Genomic DNA, 16882 nt, shown 5'->3' on the forward strand with positions numbered 1-16882 from the left:
GAATGTGTTTTCAAAGCGGAAGTAAATAATAAGTGATAAAAAGAAAATTAAATTAGAACATTCACATTTCTAACAAAGTAATTTAATCTTTATAATACAATATATTTTACAATGATAACGCAAAATACAATGTGAAAGGTTATGCGAAGATTATGATAGTACCTAGAGTATAATCCTATAACCAGATAATAATAATATTAAAAGAAATTTTATCTAAATGAATTTTTCTTATTACAGAAACAGTCAAATTATGCAATTACATAAACGAACGCACTTTCAAACAATATACTTAATAGTGTTTACAAATGCAAGACAAAGTTCTGTTTATGTTACTTCTCGCCCTTCAGCGCATGCTCAAGAATTACCATCCAGGAACCATCCAGGTAGGGTTTGGAACAAGGAGGTCTATTCTAACCTCCTTGGTTTGGAAATACGCAAAGGGTCCTTAGGTATACAGGAAAAAAGGGCACCAAAAATTTTCCCATTGCCAGTTTTACCATGAAATGTATGGTGCATCTCATCTCCATAGTGCAACTTAACCAAAGCCGAGAGAAATAAGGAATGAGTATAAAACTCGTGTAAGCATATGTGGGGTACCCAAAGTGTTTAGGTCTCTGTAAGTCATAATCCGGCCATGCTTGAAGCAGAAACTTAATCTGGATTTTAAGTCCATCAGATACCCTGTATGCCTAAGTTTCGATTTCAGTAAATTAATTCATGCTTTCTATTATGTTGTTTACCTCTAATTTTAAACCATGAAAATAACAATTCCTCTTTGCTATTGAATATCACCACAAACAAAAATAAAAATTTTATGGTTAACAAAATCGTCTTTTCTTGCTAATCCATATTAATTTATACATAAATTTCAAAATTCAGATTGGCATCATAATAAAGATCGGTGTGTCTGTGTTTTGGAATGACAGATAGGTAACTTCGAGTACTTTAAATTACGGCATTAAGTAGTTTGTCTCTAAAGTTCTTGAATTTTATGTAGGTTTGTAACAACTTCTTGCTCTTTCGTTAGAATTGGTATTTTTTTTTTAAATCAAAATGCTAGTAGTATTTTTAAACTTTGAAAATATATTTAAACTTCTGAGATTTTAAAATTTTATTTTATTATGGTGAAGCTCTTATGATGTCTGATAATTTGTAGATAGGAGAGATAATCGACTCAATAGGTGTACGACATGATATAATATCTGTGTTTTTGTGTATCGGTCTTTTATTAATCCGAAATTTTTTTTTAACCGGTTATATTTAAATGGTGTGCTGCAATATTATAAATATTTCGAAGAAATGTGCGGTACATGGTTCTCATCGTGCTGAGAATAATTTAAAATGGAACAGTTGCATTTTTATTAATAGTATTACTCTTAAGTTCACAATCTTCTCTGTTTAAGGATTTGCTGATATTACTCCCAAAGTATACTTGTTTACTTGTTATTGTTTTATTTTGTATCAATTAAATAAATCTTTTTTTATTTTGTCTTTTTAAGTAACCTTCGTTGTTTTTAAACGTTTTATGGTACTATGCATTCATTCATCAAAGAGTATTATAAAATAGGTTTTTTATGTGTTGATTAAACCTGTTATTACTTACCCTCATCAAAATGATGGGCTAAAATATTACATTGAATTTCTCATACCTGTGATATTTCCAGCTGAAATTTTGAGATTAGTAAGAATTAACCTTAGGATTGCAGTGCAGAACTTAAATTATATATTAATCATATATAATTAATATTATATATTAAGAAGAAACTGTATTGATACCAGAATATTCAGTTCAAATTTCCTTACTATTTGAATAATCACTATGATGATGATACAGAACATTTTCATTTTATATCTCGTTTTGGCTCTAGTGTAGAATTGGGTGCCCCTTTGACTAGCGGCAATTTTTTTTTTTTTAAATTTTGGCGATGAAACCTCACTTCTGGTCACCATGATAGTTTTAACTTTGTTTTAGTTTCCTGATTTAAATGAAAATAGACTGATGTGTACATGGACAAATTTAAGGCAGTGCGGAATGCCTAGTTTGTGCTATTGTAGGATGATTTTTTTTAAAGTGAAAACAGATCGATGTGTACATGGACACATTGAGTATGTAGAGTTTGTGCAATGTATGTGGAGTTTATGCAATTCTTTGACTTCTTATTTTTTTGGTTTTGTGTAGCAGCCATCTTGAAATTGTGCCTTCCTGGTGCGATCTTGGCGTCAAAAAAAAAAAAAAAAAAATCTCCAAAAAACAAGGGGCACCCAATTGTAAACTTTTACCCTCGTTCTTGTATATTTAAAATCTTTGCACTACTAAGTAGTTAGTTAATGAAGTTAATGAAGTAGTTAGTTAATGAATAGAGTTAATGAAGTCACCAAGTAGTTCACAATCACTAAGTAGTTGGAGTTACTGTTGGTGTCATGTTTCTTCTGCAACAATGCTTTATGTGATGAGATCTTCCATAGAGCCCATAGATATGTCACATACTGAAGATTTTATGTGTCCCTGACATTCCAGTAGATTTAGGTCTGTTGAATATGGAGGAGGTAACTAGTCCATTATTTTGCATACATTGTAGTCAGCAACTGTCAGACCATGGTCATAAAGTGTGCTGGAATTCTGTTATGCATAAACTTGGCAATTTCTGCATCACTTACTTGGCATTCACCAAGGGTGCTTGCATGGCAAATTTCTACTGGTATGTACAAGAGGCAGTGACATAAGGATTGCTTTCAGCCCTGACATGTTAGTCGCAAGTGCTGAAAATGCCTTTCTGGATAAATGAGACCTCATGAATGAATAACCCAAAGGCAATTCTTATCAAGCATTTTTCTTTAGCCCATAATGGATTTCTTTATTTCTTTAGCAAATGCTTACTCTTAATTATTCGTTTTTCTTAACTATAATGTGGAGGTAATTGCAATTAATTTGCAAAGGTACCTTGTAACCAAAACACTTTGGTCTTTGGTCCAAAGGCAGAAAATTGCAGCTTGTCAGTATTTTATAGATTGTCTTCTGGAATATTATCTCGCAAGCATTAGCCAGTAGGGATAATCATCTGCATTTAAAGATTGGACATTTTGCATGTGTTAGAGGAGCATGCCTTATGGTGCATGTATAACATTCTACATATTGTGACAAATACCAATGTTAAATGCAACTAACTGCTTGTAAACTTGAGGACAAAGCTGCTGCAAATCTAGTTTTCTATTTTCAGAATATGCACGCTTTGCATATGTCCTGTATCTCTGTTTGAGATAGCAAACAAGTCAGTTTCTCTCAGTCTTTCGTGAATAATGGTAAAGGCATAAATACAATACATTGAAAATTGCTCCTAGTACAATCACTGTGCTTCTCATCCATTCCTATTTGCTTAACCAACATTAGATGTATGTTTATGAATGCTTCATACGTATAATCTACCATGACCTTCATGATGTCGTTTGGAATATCATAAAATAATCTGAAGCATTGAGGAACAGGTGCTTTGAAATACATAATGCTTGCTTCAGCTTCTATTAATATATTTTTTATTTTATGTATTTATTTTTTATGTGTATGTGCAAGATAAAAAGTATGTAAATCAAAATTCTAATTTTAATTTTTTAATAGTTCCTTAACTCTTCATTGTAATTTATGTATTTCCTCTTTCTATTCTAAAAATAATAATTGCTTATAATAGATCTCTGTAAACTGCACCATTTAAAAATTAGTATTTGCCATATGACTTTTACATAATGCTGGTCATGTAAATGGTTTTGTGAATGGTAACTCAAGCTGCCAATAATAATTTTAAAGCTATATCAACTAGCCAGTCAAATGATATCAAAATCAAAACTAATGGCTAATCTTTGGAATATGGTAACAGGTAGTTTGGTGTCATTTTGGTAAGGCGATAAAGGTCACTAGCTATGACTTTAGCAATAATCTGAGAAGTACACAGTTCGAATCACAGATTATTTTGTCTCGGAGAAATGAGAGATCATGAGACATGTAATGCTACATTTTCCGGAAAATTCCGATCGTGATTTTAGCTAATAAGCGCTTGGAAAGAATTTCACTGCTAAAGTGCAGAATCGCCCACTTCTTTGCGCTTTTTACAAGAGTAAGAAGAATTGGATTTTTGTCAATTTTCTTTGACTTTTTAAGTGAAAATAAGTTGATGTGTACATGGATAAAGTCAAGAATGGGCCCCGTGTATGTGCAATTCTTAAAAACGCGGGAAGCAGTGGGCGATTCTGCACTTTCTCCCAATTTCGCACCTAATCTTCGTCATGATTAAGCACGTTTGTTCCATAAAAGTTCTAGCATAAGCGTAATTCGGCTAGCAGATTGTTGTAAAAAATTTTGAGTAAAAAAAAAATGCCTTTACTTTGTGAAAACAAAATGGCGTCCAAAAAAAAAAAAAAAAAAAAAAACTAGTTGGTCAGCAGGGTTGGTCACCAAATTTTCGCCAAAACATCACCAAGTTACCATAATCCGAAGATTCACCAAACTAACTAACTGTGAATTTAGATTTCGCCCTGAATATATCAAATTTTGCTTCTGCTTATTCTACTGTGTCTGTTCTCTTTAAAATGATATTTTTTAAATGTAACAATACTGATTTAATTCTTCATAAACAAGCGCTATGGACATAGAGTTTATTTATGTTGGCTTATTGAAACACTTGGTCAACTAAATAAAAAAAAGGAATTTTAAATTTGCCTTGACTATAAGTTTGTTCTTCATTATGCATCTTCAGCATCTCTAAATTATTATCTACCTTCAACAGCCTTCCAGTTTTACACACACACACACACACACACACACACACACACACACACACACACACACACACACACACACACACACACACACACACACACACACACACACACACACACACACACACACACACACACACACACACACACACACACACACACACACACACACACACACACACACACACACACACACACACACACACACACACACACACACACACACACACACACACACACACACACACACACACACACACACACACACACACACACACACACACACACACACACACACACACACACACACACACACACACACACACACACACACACACACACACACACACACACACACACACACACACACACACACACACACACACACACACACACACACACACACACACACACACACACACACACACACACACACACACACACACACACACACACACACACACACACACACACACACACACACACACACACACACACACACACACACACACACACACACACACACACACACACACACACACACACACACACACACACACACACACACACACACACACACACACACACACACACACACACACACACACACACACACACACACACACACACACACACACACACACACACACACACACACACACACACACACACACACACACACACACACACACACACACACACACACACACACACACACACACACACACACACACACACACACACACACACACACACACACACACACACACACACACACACACACACACACACACACACACACACACACACACACACACACACACACACACACACACACACACACACACACACACACACACACACACACACACACACACACACACACACACACACACACACACACACACACACACACACACACACACACACACACACACACACACACACACACACACACACACACACACACACACACACACACACACACACACACACACACACACACACACACACACACACACACACACACACACATTATAAGAAAAGTTGTGAGAACAATACAAAAAAGACCAATTTTGGTCAAGTTTCAGTAGTCTGTTTTGGCGAAACACGTGATGGAGTTAGCTTAGTTCGAAATTCATTTTAAAAATTTCCCTTGATGAGCCAAAATGAACTTTGAATTGGGCTAATTAACCATTTACAGCTTCTTAATTTTTATTTTTTATTTTTACCTCGATCAATTGATTTGTTTTTTACTGTATTTAAAATTACTTAATTCGTTTAGCATATAGCTTACCTTTTATTAATTTTACTTGTAAATACAGTCAAAAGTCGTTAATCCGGACTCGTCGAGACTTCGGCGATTCCGGATTATCGATTTTTCCGGATTATAGATCATCAGTTTAAATCTGGTAGGATGGCATGCAGAAATTACAAAATTAAAAATATGAAACCGTAATTTATGAAATAAAGAACAATTATGATCTAAAGGGTATCAAAATTTACAAAAAGAAAAAGCTTAATATTTATTTGTTTACTTTATTAAATATTTCCTTCAATGTAAGTTGCTTCGTTTCATGTGATAATACTTTCTCTGTAATTCTATTAAACAGACATAATTTCTTGTTTAGTTACAAAGTTCCGCTGTTCAAGTCCTATAATTGCTGTGTTGAGAATACCGACTAATCTGTCAATCGAAATGTTTTTGTTTTCAATAACCTCTGGGTCACTTTCTTCACTATCGGAAGTGAATTATAATGACGAGGAACTTGATTTAAATCATATCAAAGTTTAAATGCTTAAATGCTAATTGCTTATGCTTATATTAGCCCAGTTGGGCTTTAATAAGCTATATTGATCTAATCCCCTAAGGACAATCAGAATGTCAACTATCAGCTAGTTCCCAGCCGGGAAATTGGAGTGGGTAAGGAAAAGAGGGCCCATCGGCCATAGTGACAAAGTCCAATCATCAAAGTAACTTAACTCTTACCCCTGAGACAAGAGTAATAATCACGTGTATGGAGCTATGAAGATGCAAAAGAAATGAAAATACATGAAATGTGCATAGGATACAGTGTTGAACATGTAATAAACAAATGAAAGTGAAGTAATGTACGCATAAAAATGTGTTATTTACATATTTGAAAACGAGTGGGCTAAGTGACAAAATTGTGATCCCTCATTCTGTGAGCCGTAAAAGGCCTGATATTGTAGTCCTCAGGAATGCAGACATAGTTCAGTACAGCATTAAAGTTTCCTTTACTGCAATTCAAGCCTTTGTCAAAGAACTTGCTGTTAAGTTTTTGCAGATATTTGTTAATATATTCAACTTGTAAATCATCGTGCAGGAGTTTGTTACGGATGTAAAAATGCGCTCCTGTCATGGTGCGTAAGATTGTGTTTTGAGTCACCTGCAATTTGTTGATATCTGAGCTCATAGCAGTCGCCCAGACAGGGGACGCATAACACATAATTGGTCTTAAAATGGAAATATAAATCTGTCTTTTCCTTCTCAGATCTAACTGCGAGCTGCGCCCTAGCAGTACTTGTAATTGTCATATCAAAGACGGAGTACATCGAGATTAAATACTACACTTAGTACGGAATTATAAACCAAATAAAATAAAAACATCTGCCCTGAAGATAAGGATAGTGCTGACAGATCAACTTCCAATCCGCCGCGTGAAATTGATAAACAGATTTCGGATTTCAAAACATACTTTCGCTTTGTAGATACAAATTACATATTAGTAAATATATATCGGAAATTCTATTTGACATAATCATTCTAATCTATCATAATCTAATAATGACGTTTCTGCCCCCCCCCTCTGCCGCAGAGCAGCGTGAAATTGATAAACAGATTGCGGATTTCAAAACATACTTTCGCTTTGTAGTAAATATATATCGGAAATTCTATTTGACATAATCGAAAGTTCAAGCTTACTTTTGTAAAATTGCTCTAACAGTCTGCAAAAAATAATAAGCCGGATCCAATTCGAAGATTAAGGAACAACGCAATCTGCAACATTAACTGAATTAGATAACTTTAGCTTAGCGTATAACTCCGTTACACATTAAACGCGCATGCGCACAATTATATTCGCAGCCGTAAGGGTCTTACGCGCTCTCGTAAACGCCTGTGCGCACGCATGCGCAGAAAGTTTGTAGTTTTGAGGTCCGGATTATAGATCATTCCGAATTATGGGTGTCCGAATTAACGACTTTTGACTGTATTCAATTGTTGTATTTTTCTCCTTTTTCAAACATTTCATAGCAATTAAATATGCTTATGTTGAAGTTTTCACCCGGATTATAGATCATTCCGAATTATGGGTGTCCGAATTAACGACTTTTGACTGTATTCAATTGTTGTATTTTTCTCCTTTTTCAAACATTTCATAGCAATTAAATATGCTTATGTTGAAGTTTTCACAGAGCCACAGTTTTTGGTAACTTTTTAGCGTGCGTACTAAAATTTATCTTCTAATTTTCTTAATTTCGCAACACAATGCGCAAAATTTTTGACCACGTAGGTCTTTTTTCGTTTGTTCTCTTACAACTTAACTTTAAATTATATATGTATATATATATATATATACAGTCAAAAGTCGTTAATCCGGACTCGTCGGGACTTCGATTCTGGATTATCGATTTTTCTGGATTATACATCATCAGTTTTAATCTGGTAAGATGGCATGCAGAAATTATAAAATTGAAAATATGAAACCGTAATTTATGAAATAAAGAACAATTATGATCTAAAGGGTATCAAAATTTACCAAAAAAAAAAAAAAGCTTAACATTTATTTGTTTACTTTATTAAACATTTCTTTCAATGTAAGTTGTTTAAGTTGCTTCGTTTTTTATGTGATAATACATTCTCTTTAATTCTATAAACAGACATAATTTCTTGTTCAGTTACAAAGTTCCGCTGTTCAAGTTCTATAATTGCTGTGTCGAGAATACCGACTAATTTGTCAATCGAAATTTTTTCGTTTTTAATAACCTCTGTCACTTTCTTCGCTATCGGAAGCGAATTATAATGATGAGGAATTTGATTTAAATCATATCAAAGACGGAGTACATCGAGATGAAATACTACATTTAGTAAGGAATTATAAGCCAAATAAAATAAAAACATCTGCCCTGAAGATAAGGATAGTGCTGACAGATAAACTTTCAATTCATTGTGCGCAGCGACGTTAAAGATAAACAAACGTTAAAGTTTAGATAAACAAAGGATATGCCTTTATCCATTTTTTGCAACAATTCCACTTTTTGTTTAATGGACTCCGAAACATACTTTCGCTTTGTAGATCCTTTACGTATTAGTAAATATACATCAGAAATTCTATTTGACATAATCGAAAGTTCAAGCTTACTTTTGTAAAATTGCTCTAACAGTCTGCAAAAAATAATAAGCCGAATCCAATTCGAAGATTAAGGAACAACGCAATCTGCAACATTAACTGAATTAGATCATTTTAGCTTAGCTTATACTGTCTGTTATACATTAAACGCGCATTCGTAAACATATTTTGTGCACACGCATATTCACAGCCATAAAGGTCTTACGCGCATGCGTCAATGCGACGCATGCGCAGAAAGTTTGTAGCTTTGAGGTCCGGATTATGGGTGTCCGAATTAACGACTTTTGACTGTATATATACATACTCATGTTGAAAATTAAGAGAATTTACACATTATATGGAATATCTGAAAAACTAAATGTCAGATTGTAATGAAATTTGGTATGAACATGCATTTATTAACAGAGAAAGAGATGCACCATTGTAAAGTTATTTTATGTGTGCATGATTATCAGTAAAGCTCATAGTGCAGGGATGTCCAAAAATCCATTTTGTAATATTGAATTAAAAATTAGTCTAACTCCCTTCTCACAGCCAGGCAAGTTGCTCAGCATGATGGCATATTAGACTGGAGGCAGTTGAGGAGTTCCTGTGGCTGTGGATCCCACTGCTGCAGCAAGGCAGTTTTCAGCTTAGAAATTATTCTGAGGGAGATGGCAAGATGAAATTGCCCTCCCAAGAGCATCTCGTAGGAAGGCTGTGTAAGGTTAAGGTTAGGAGATCTGGCTGGTTAATCCGTGCAGGATATTTTTTCTCTTTCCAGGTAATTATTGACCAACTAAGTCTTATGTGGATGAGCATTGTTATCCATTAACAGAAAACCAGGACCATCTGTAATCTGAAAAGTTGAACTGAGGGCTCGAAGATCTTTTCTCTATACCTTATAGCTGTAATAGAGCCTTTTTCCTACATATACTGGGGTGTGCAGCCATCCAACATAATGACTGCCCAAACCATTGTACCTCCACTACCATAATAATCAGGGAAGGATGGTATCATACTCCAAGTTTTCTTCAGATACCAATACACTGATAATCAGTGTCCAGTCTGAATCTTGACTCATCTGTAAAAAGCATGGCACTCCACTGAAGTCTGGTCTAAGGCATATATTGTCTGTACTAAGGTAAATGCACTCGTTCGTGGGTTGCAGTAAGTGGGACACACAGCAGGTTTTCTGACATACAGCCCTATCTCATGAAGCCTTTAGGCAACTGTAAACCATGAAACTTAGGTTCCAGTAGCAGCAAACTCCTGAGAGCTATGAAGCTGTAGCAGTCCTGTGTTGCCATGCTGAAAGTAGCAAATAATGATCCTCATTTGTCATTGTGGATTTTGGTAGGCCTTGTCCAGGCCTTCTTGACATAGTTCCAATGTTCTAAAATTGTTTCCACAAATAGCAGATGAGACTGGGTAGTACATTGAACTCTGTTGTTACCTCCACTTGTGATTGCCTTGCCTCCAATCTACCAACAATATTCCATCTCATTCTGTTATCCATACATTCATAGTTACTAATTGAACCTGCTATTGTATGAAACTTACCTGACTCTTGTGAGAACCATGCCAAATGTCATGAAGAAGTAAGAGCACACAAATCGCTGAAAAACAGTGCGCTTATATCCCTTACACAATCACAGCTCCACAGACACATGCATCTACATTTACACATTTGACTCTGAATATTTGCATAATTCTTCAGCAGTATAATTAATACCTTCGATTCAATAATTTTCATAAAAATAGACTTAATTAGGAAATTCTCTTGATTTTGCAGATGAGTGTATGTATGTAGATTTGGTGGTCGTGTGCCTAATGCATGATATAATTAAAGAAAATAAGAGTAGACAATCTCCTATAACAAAAGAATATATTAAGTACTAAATTACAATTTAAATTACACTGCAGAGATCAACGCAGAGCTCGGAACACAGTTCATGCTACCGTCGCGTACAGTTGTCTGACGAGAAATCTGAGTGAGTAATGACGTCGCTTTGCTGCTCCGATTAAGAACTGGATTTTACACGTGGCGCCATCTCATGAATAGAAGTTGAAGTATCTGTCGGAATGCCACAGTACTCCCCCCCAAGTACCATCGGTATGTTATAAGTACTTTGGGTTAAATTTAACCTTTCTTCCAGATCTGGTAGTTTTAGGTTGCTCTTTAACGGGATGTAAGCTTTCTTCCGGGAGTGATGTTGATGAGGAAGTTGTTGGATCTTGCATTAGAAATGCTGGTTTGAGACGATCGATTCCAATCACTGATTGTTTGCCATTACAGATGATGGTGAAATGTTTCGGTGTTCGTTTGACAACTTTGAATGGACCATCATATGAAGGTGTTAAAGTTGGCTTAATTGCATCGTTGCGCACGAATACGTGCGAAGATGTCTCAAGCGCAGTATGTACAAAATAGCTTGGCTGGTTATGCGAAGATGCTGGGGTTGGCGAGATATTGCTCATGGTCTCACGTAAACGTTGAAGGAATGTTGGAGGGTCGATAACTGGAGTAGATTCTGGGTGAAAGAATTCACCTGGCAGACGGAGGGTTGCACCATATAACATTTCAGTACAAGTGCTACCAATGTCTTCTTTGAATGCTGTGCAAAGACCAAGCAAGACTAGGGGTAAGGCTTCTGTCCAGTGAGTGCTACTGTGGCACTTCAGACCTTGTTTGAGAGATCGGTGAAAGCGTTCCACCATCCCATTTCCAGATGGATGGAGGTGTTGTGCGAATATGGTGAATGCCAAGAAGAGAGGTGAGGGATGCGAACAAGTGACATTGAAATTGTCGGCCTTGGTCAGTAGTGATGGTGGTAGGCATGCCAAATCTTGAAAGCCACTGGGAGATGAATGCTCGAGCTACAGTTTCAGCGGATATATTTTCAATAGGAATGGCTTCAGGCCATCTTTTGTACCGATCAATACAAGTGAGGACGTAAGTGTAACCATTTGAAGGAGGCAATGGGCCAACCAAGTCTAAGTGCACATGATCAAAGCGTCTTGCTGGAAGGTTAAATTGTTGAATGGGGCTGTGAGTGTGACGGGATACTTTACACCGTTGACATCTAATACATGAATGAGTCCATTCTGTGATGTCTTGATTCATTGCTGGCCAGACAAATCTGTCTGCGATCAGCTTTTTGGTGGCACGGATTCCAGGATGTGCCAAATTGTGCAAGGCATTAAACACTTCACGTCTACAATTAACAGGAATATAGGGACATATTCTATTGTTCTCTATGTCACAGTAAATTTTAAGCGTTGGATCAATGTGCAGCGGTTGTAACTGAAGGGAGGTTTGTGGATTTGAGATTAGGTTCTTGAGTTCCTCATCATGCAATTGAGCTTTTGCAATTTCAGAGAAATCTGGGGTAGTGAGGTTGATATTGTTTACCCGAGACAAGGCATCAGCGACACAACCAGTACCAGAGACATATCTGATATCTGTACTAAACTGGGCGATGAAATCCAGATGTCGAAGCTGACGAGGAGAACATGAGTCAGAGTTTTTTCTAAAAGCGAAGGTTAATGGTCGATGATCGGTGAAAATGATGAAGTCGTGTCCTTCCAAGTTGTGTCGGAAGTATTTAACAGCACAGTACACAGCAAGTAGCTCCCTGTCATATGTGCTGTATTTCCTTTCTGCAGTAGTAAGTTTTCTGGAGAAGAATGCCATTGGGGAAAGTCCTTTAGTGGTATGGGCTTGAAGCACTGCTCCTATGGCCGTGTCAGATGCATCTACCATTATAGAGAGCTGATCACTAGGTGAATGATAAGAAAGTGTGGCTGCATTTGCCAGATCGTGTTTGCATTGCACGAATGCTGCAGATGCAGATTCAGTCCAAGGGACAGCTCGTTGATCGTTTTTTTTTTGCTATTCTTCAGAAACTCATGTAGACAGGCTTGTGTTTTTGCGGCATTTGGCAGAAAGCGTCGGTAGAAATTTAACATTGCTAGAAAACACTTCAGTTCAGAGATGGTTTTGGGCTGAGGTAGGTCGTTAATTGCTTTGACTCTTTCTGGTAAAGGTTTGACTCCATTCTGGGTGATAAGACATCCAAGAAAGGAAACTGAGGGTTGACCAAGTACACATTTGGATGGATTTAGTTTTAATCCATGATTTTTAAGGTGAGTGAAAATCTGACACCGATGTTGAAAATGTTCTTCCGCATCTGTAGATGCAACCAGGATATCATCAAAATATGGGATGCAGAAATCGAGGCCAGACAGTACTTGGTGTATGAAACGCTGAAATGTTTGGCCAGCATTGCGAAGGCCAAATGGCATATATAAGTACTCAAAGAGACCAAATGGTGTAGCACTGCAGTCTTGGGCACATCTTCAGCATGCACTGGGATCTGATGATATGCTTTGGCAAGATCGAGGGTAGAAAATATGTTTGTTCCATGAAAAAGATGGGTACAGTCTTGGATATGTGGGACTGGATATCTGTCAGGGATTGTGACGGCATTAAGTCGACGATAATATCCACAAGGCAGCCAGTCACCATTAGACTTTTTAACCATGTGAAATGGACTGGCCCATGGACTTTTAGATGGGCGAATGGTTCCCTGTGCTAGCATGAATTCAAATTCTTTGCGAGCAGCTTTTAGCATCTCTGAAGAAAGATGACGAGGCTTGGAAAATACAGGTGGGCCATGTGTTTCAATGTGATGATACACTTCTGGCTGATGAGTATGCTGCCCTGATTTGGATGAGTTTAAAATGTCAGGGAATTCTGTTAATAACCGATGAAGCCGTGTGCTGCCCGATACAACACTTATGTTGGTAGGTACGTTCGATATGTGAGAAGCTTGGCCCTGTGATGTAAGCTGAGTTGTAGCATCAATTAAGCAATTATTCTTGACATCCACTAGAAGGTGGAAATGTGTCAAGAAGTCGACACCAATAATTGCTTGAGTTACATCCGCAATAATAAAAGGCCAGTTGAAAGTCCGGCGCAAGTTTAAATCAAGTGTCAATAGTTTGGTGCTGTAGGCTGCAATTTGGGTACCATTGGCTGCACACAGTACAAGTTTATTAAGTTGCTGAGCATTTGTTTAGTTCTCGGGAGCACTGATATGTCAGCTCCAGTATCTACTAGAAAACATAACTGAGTTGAACGATCAGCCAGTACTATTCTGTCGATGTGGCGGACATTCTGTTGGCCAGCAGAAGACCGCCAAAGTGCATGGAGGGGCACACTTGCGAGCTTGAGCGCCAAAATTCATATGATAAAAACATATGCCACTTGTGGGTTCTTTGTACTGCGTTTGAGTATTGTGACGAGATCGACTCCTGCTTCGGGCACGAAATTTATTACGTGGGCCCTGATTTGATCGATTGTATCTCCGTGAAGCATGAAGACTTGTAGAGATACTTTTTTGGTCAATTCAGCCACTTGTTCGAGGGATGAACTGGAAGGTGCAGCATTAGCAGCACTGACATAAGCTGGAGTAACAAGTTCATTAATTTTGTCAGCCATTGCTGCTAAACGGGTTAGATCTTCATTGGAAGCAGCAAGAATTATTTATATGTTATTAGGGAGACGCGAAAGCCATAGTGACTTCAACAAGTCGTCACTAAAATGGCTTCCTGCCAGATCACGCATTCATGACAGCAAGTATGAAGGTCGCTGATCTCCAAGTTCAAGTCCTTGTAGTAAAGTACGTATTTTTGAAGATTCACTTTCTGAATAGATTTCAATGAGCCGCTGTTTCAGTTTGGAGTATTTATCACAATCAGGTGGTTTGAGAATTAAGTCATGCACTGAATTCAGAATATCAGACTCAATTGCTGCAATTACATGGTTGAATTTTGTAGAATCCTCACTGATGCAAACGATAGAAAATTGTGCTTCGATCTGAGCGAAACACAATGAAGGATTATTTTTCCAGAAAGGCGGTGGCTTCACCGCAACGCGTGTGATTTGTGGCTCTGGTGGAATATCATCGGCCATACTGATAGATAATTTTCACTTTAATTAATAAACACTTAACAGCACAAATATTGTAGCATGAGGATACACTATTGATATTTTACCATGATAACAATAAATATTTTAACCATGCAGAAAAATTTTACGTAACGATACACACACAAATAAGACAGGGTCAGCAATTACACACACAAATAATATTTTACCGAAATGCATTTGAAAAGAAACCCCTATTTGAGAAAAAAAAAATGATGCGTTCATTTTGTATTCGCACACACAAAATCACCACTTCACACTGCTAAGGTACTTTCGAAGGAAAAAGGAAATCACTCCTGTAGCACATGGGAAAAAAATTCACTTCTTTCGAACACTGAGGGAAGAATTTTGCCGTAGCACGTTGCAGAAAAATTACTGATGTAGCAGATTTAGCGAAAAGCACTATTGTATCACATTTGTCACAAAAGTTGAATGATCGAAGAATTATTGCACAACTGGCGAAGTCAGCGGAACGGAACAGATCACATTGATAATTTGCTGAAGCTCCTTGCGATGATATGCACGACTTTGGAAAAAACACAAGCAATATATATCAATACTTCTAGAAATAATTGAAGGGGTACGTTGTATGTAGCATATGTTTAATGTCCATATTCGTTGTTAATTGTAGTCAGTTCTTCAGAATGCCTTGGATGCACGTGGCTTAGGGTCGTTGAAAATCCATTGTCAGTAGCGTGCTCAGTCAAAAGGTCACCACTTTTGGTGGTCGTGTGCTTAATGCATGATATAATTAAAGAAAATAAGAGTAGACAATCTCCTATAACAAAAGAATATATTAAGTACTAAATTACAATTTAAATTACACTGCGGAGATCAACGCAGAGCTCGGAACACAGTTCATGCTACCTTCGCGTACAGTTGTCTAACGAGAAGTCTGAGTGAGTAATGACGTCGCTTTGCTGCTTCGATTAAGAACTGGATTTTACACATGGTACCATCTCATGAATAGAAGTTGAAGTATCTGTCGGAACGCCACATAGATGATGATAACTTTAGGATTTCGAGATAGCAATATCTTTTAATCATGGTCAAGATGGTCATTGATATTGCTGCCATACAAATGGAATGAATTAGACAATGGAATTCGGAGACCAAAAGTAGCAGTAGATTTACCACATAATAGTATTTATTGATGAATAATTTTTAGGGTACATATTCTCATTTACACACCACTATGGGTGTGACAAGGACCCCACAGATCTGTATACAACTTATCACAGTTTAAGATAATGGATGGAACAGAGAAATAACCAGTGCAGGTTTTTACACAGTGAGAGGAAGACTGGAAAAGTGACTGACTACTTCAGCAAAGCATATTTATATAGTTGATATCTTTTATTTAAGTTTTAAATGATGATTGGATAAGAGCTAACTGCATTGCAGATGACATAATGTGGATTAATTTTAAAGTGACGTAGTTTAGATTTCAGAAAGTGAATGAAGACAAATTAGAAGGAGGAATAAGAAGACTGTTGCTAAAATAAAGATGGTAATTCTGAGTTACATGTGTTATATCATATACATACATTTATATTTATGTATGCTCTTAGAATTTAAATGATATTGCAAATTAGCTCACAGCAATAATTATTATTTTTATTTCTTTTCAATTTAAATTTCTTAATTAAAATTTTAATTATATTTGCTTTATACATATAGAAAATATTTGTTAAATATATACTATATATATGTTATATATATATGTATATATATACAAATATACAAAATTTTGAATTAGATTATTTGC

General features: G+C 36.6%; 1 protein-coding gene across 5 annotated transcripts in view; it reads left to right on the forward strand.

The window, feature by feature from the left end:
- Positions 1-869: 869 nt before the first annotated feature.
- LOC118194397 (DCC-interacting protein 13-alpha-like) overlaps positions 870-16882 on the forward strand; it is a 104825-nt gene continuing 88812 nt past the window's right edge. The window contains exon 1 of one of the 5 annotated variants that reach the window (XM_035365549.2): positions 870-997. The gene's annotated coding sequence lies outside the window, so the exon portion shown is untranslated. Of the gene's footprint in view, positions 998-1235; positions 1427-16882 lie in introns of those variants that run through there. The other 4 variants (XM_035365550.2, XM_035365545.2, XM_035365546.2 and 1 more) reach the window with 4 other exon arrangements.

This window comes from Stegodyphus dumicola, chromosome 1 (assembly GCF_044657685.1).
Source record: "Stegodyphus dumicola isolate Sdum_Otavi_A_Nest chromosome 1, ASM4465768v1".
Taxonomy (NCBI): Eukaryota; Metazoa; Arthropoda; class Arachnida; order Araneae; family Eresidae; genus Stegodyphus; species Stegodyphus dumicola.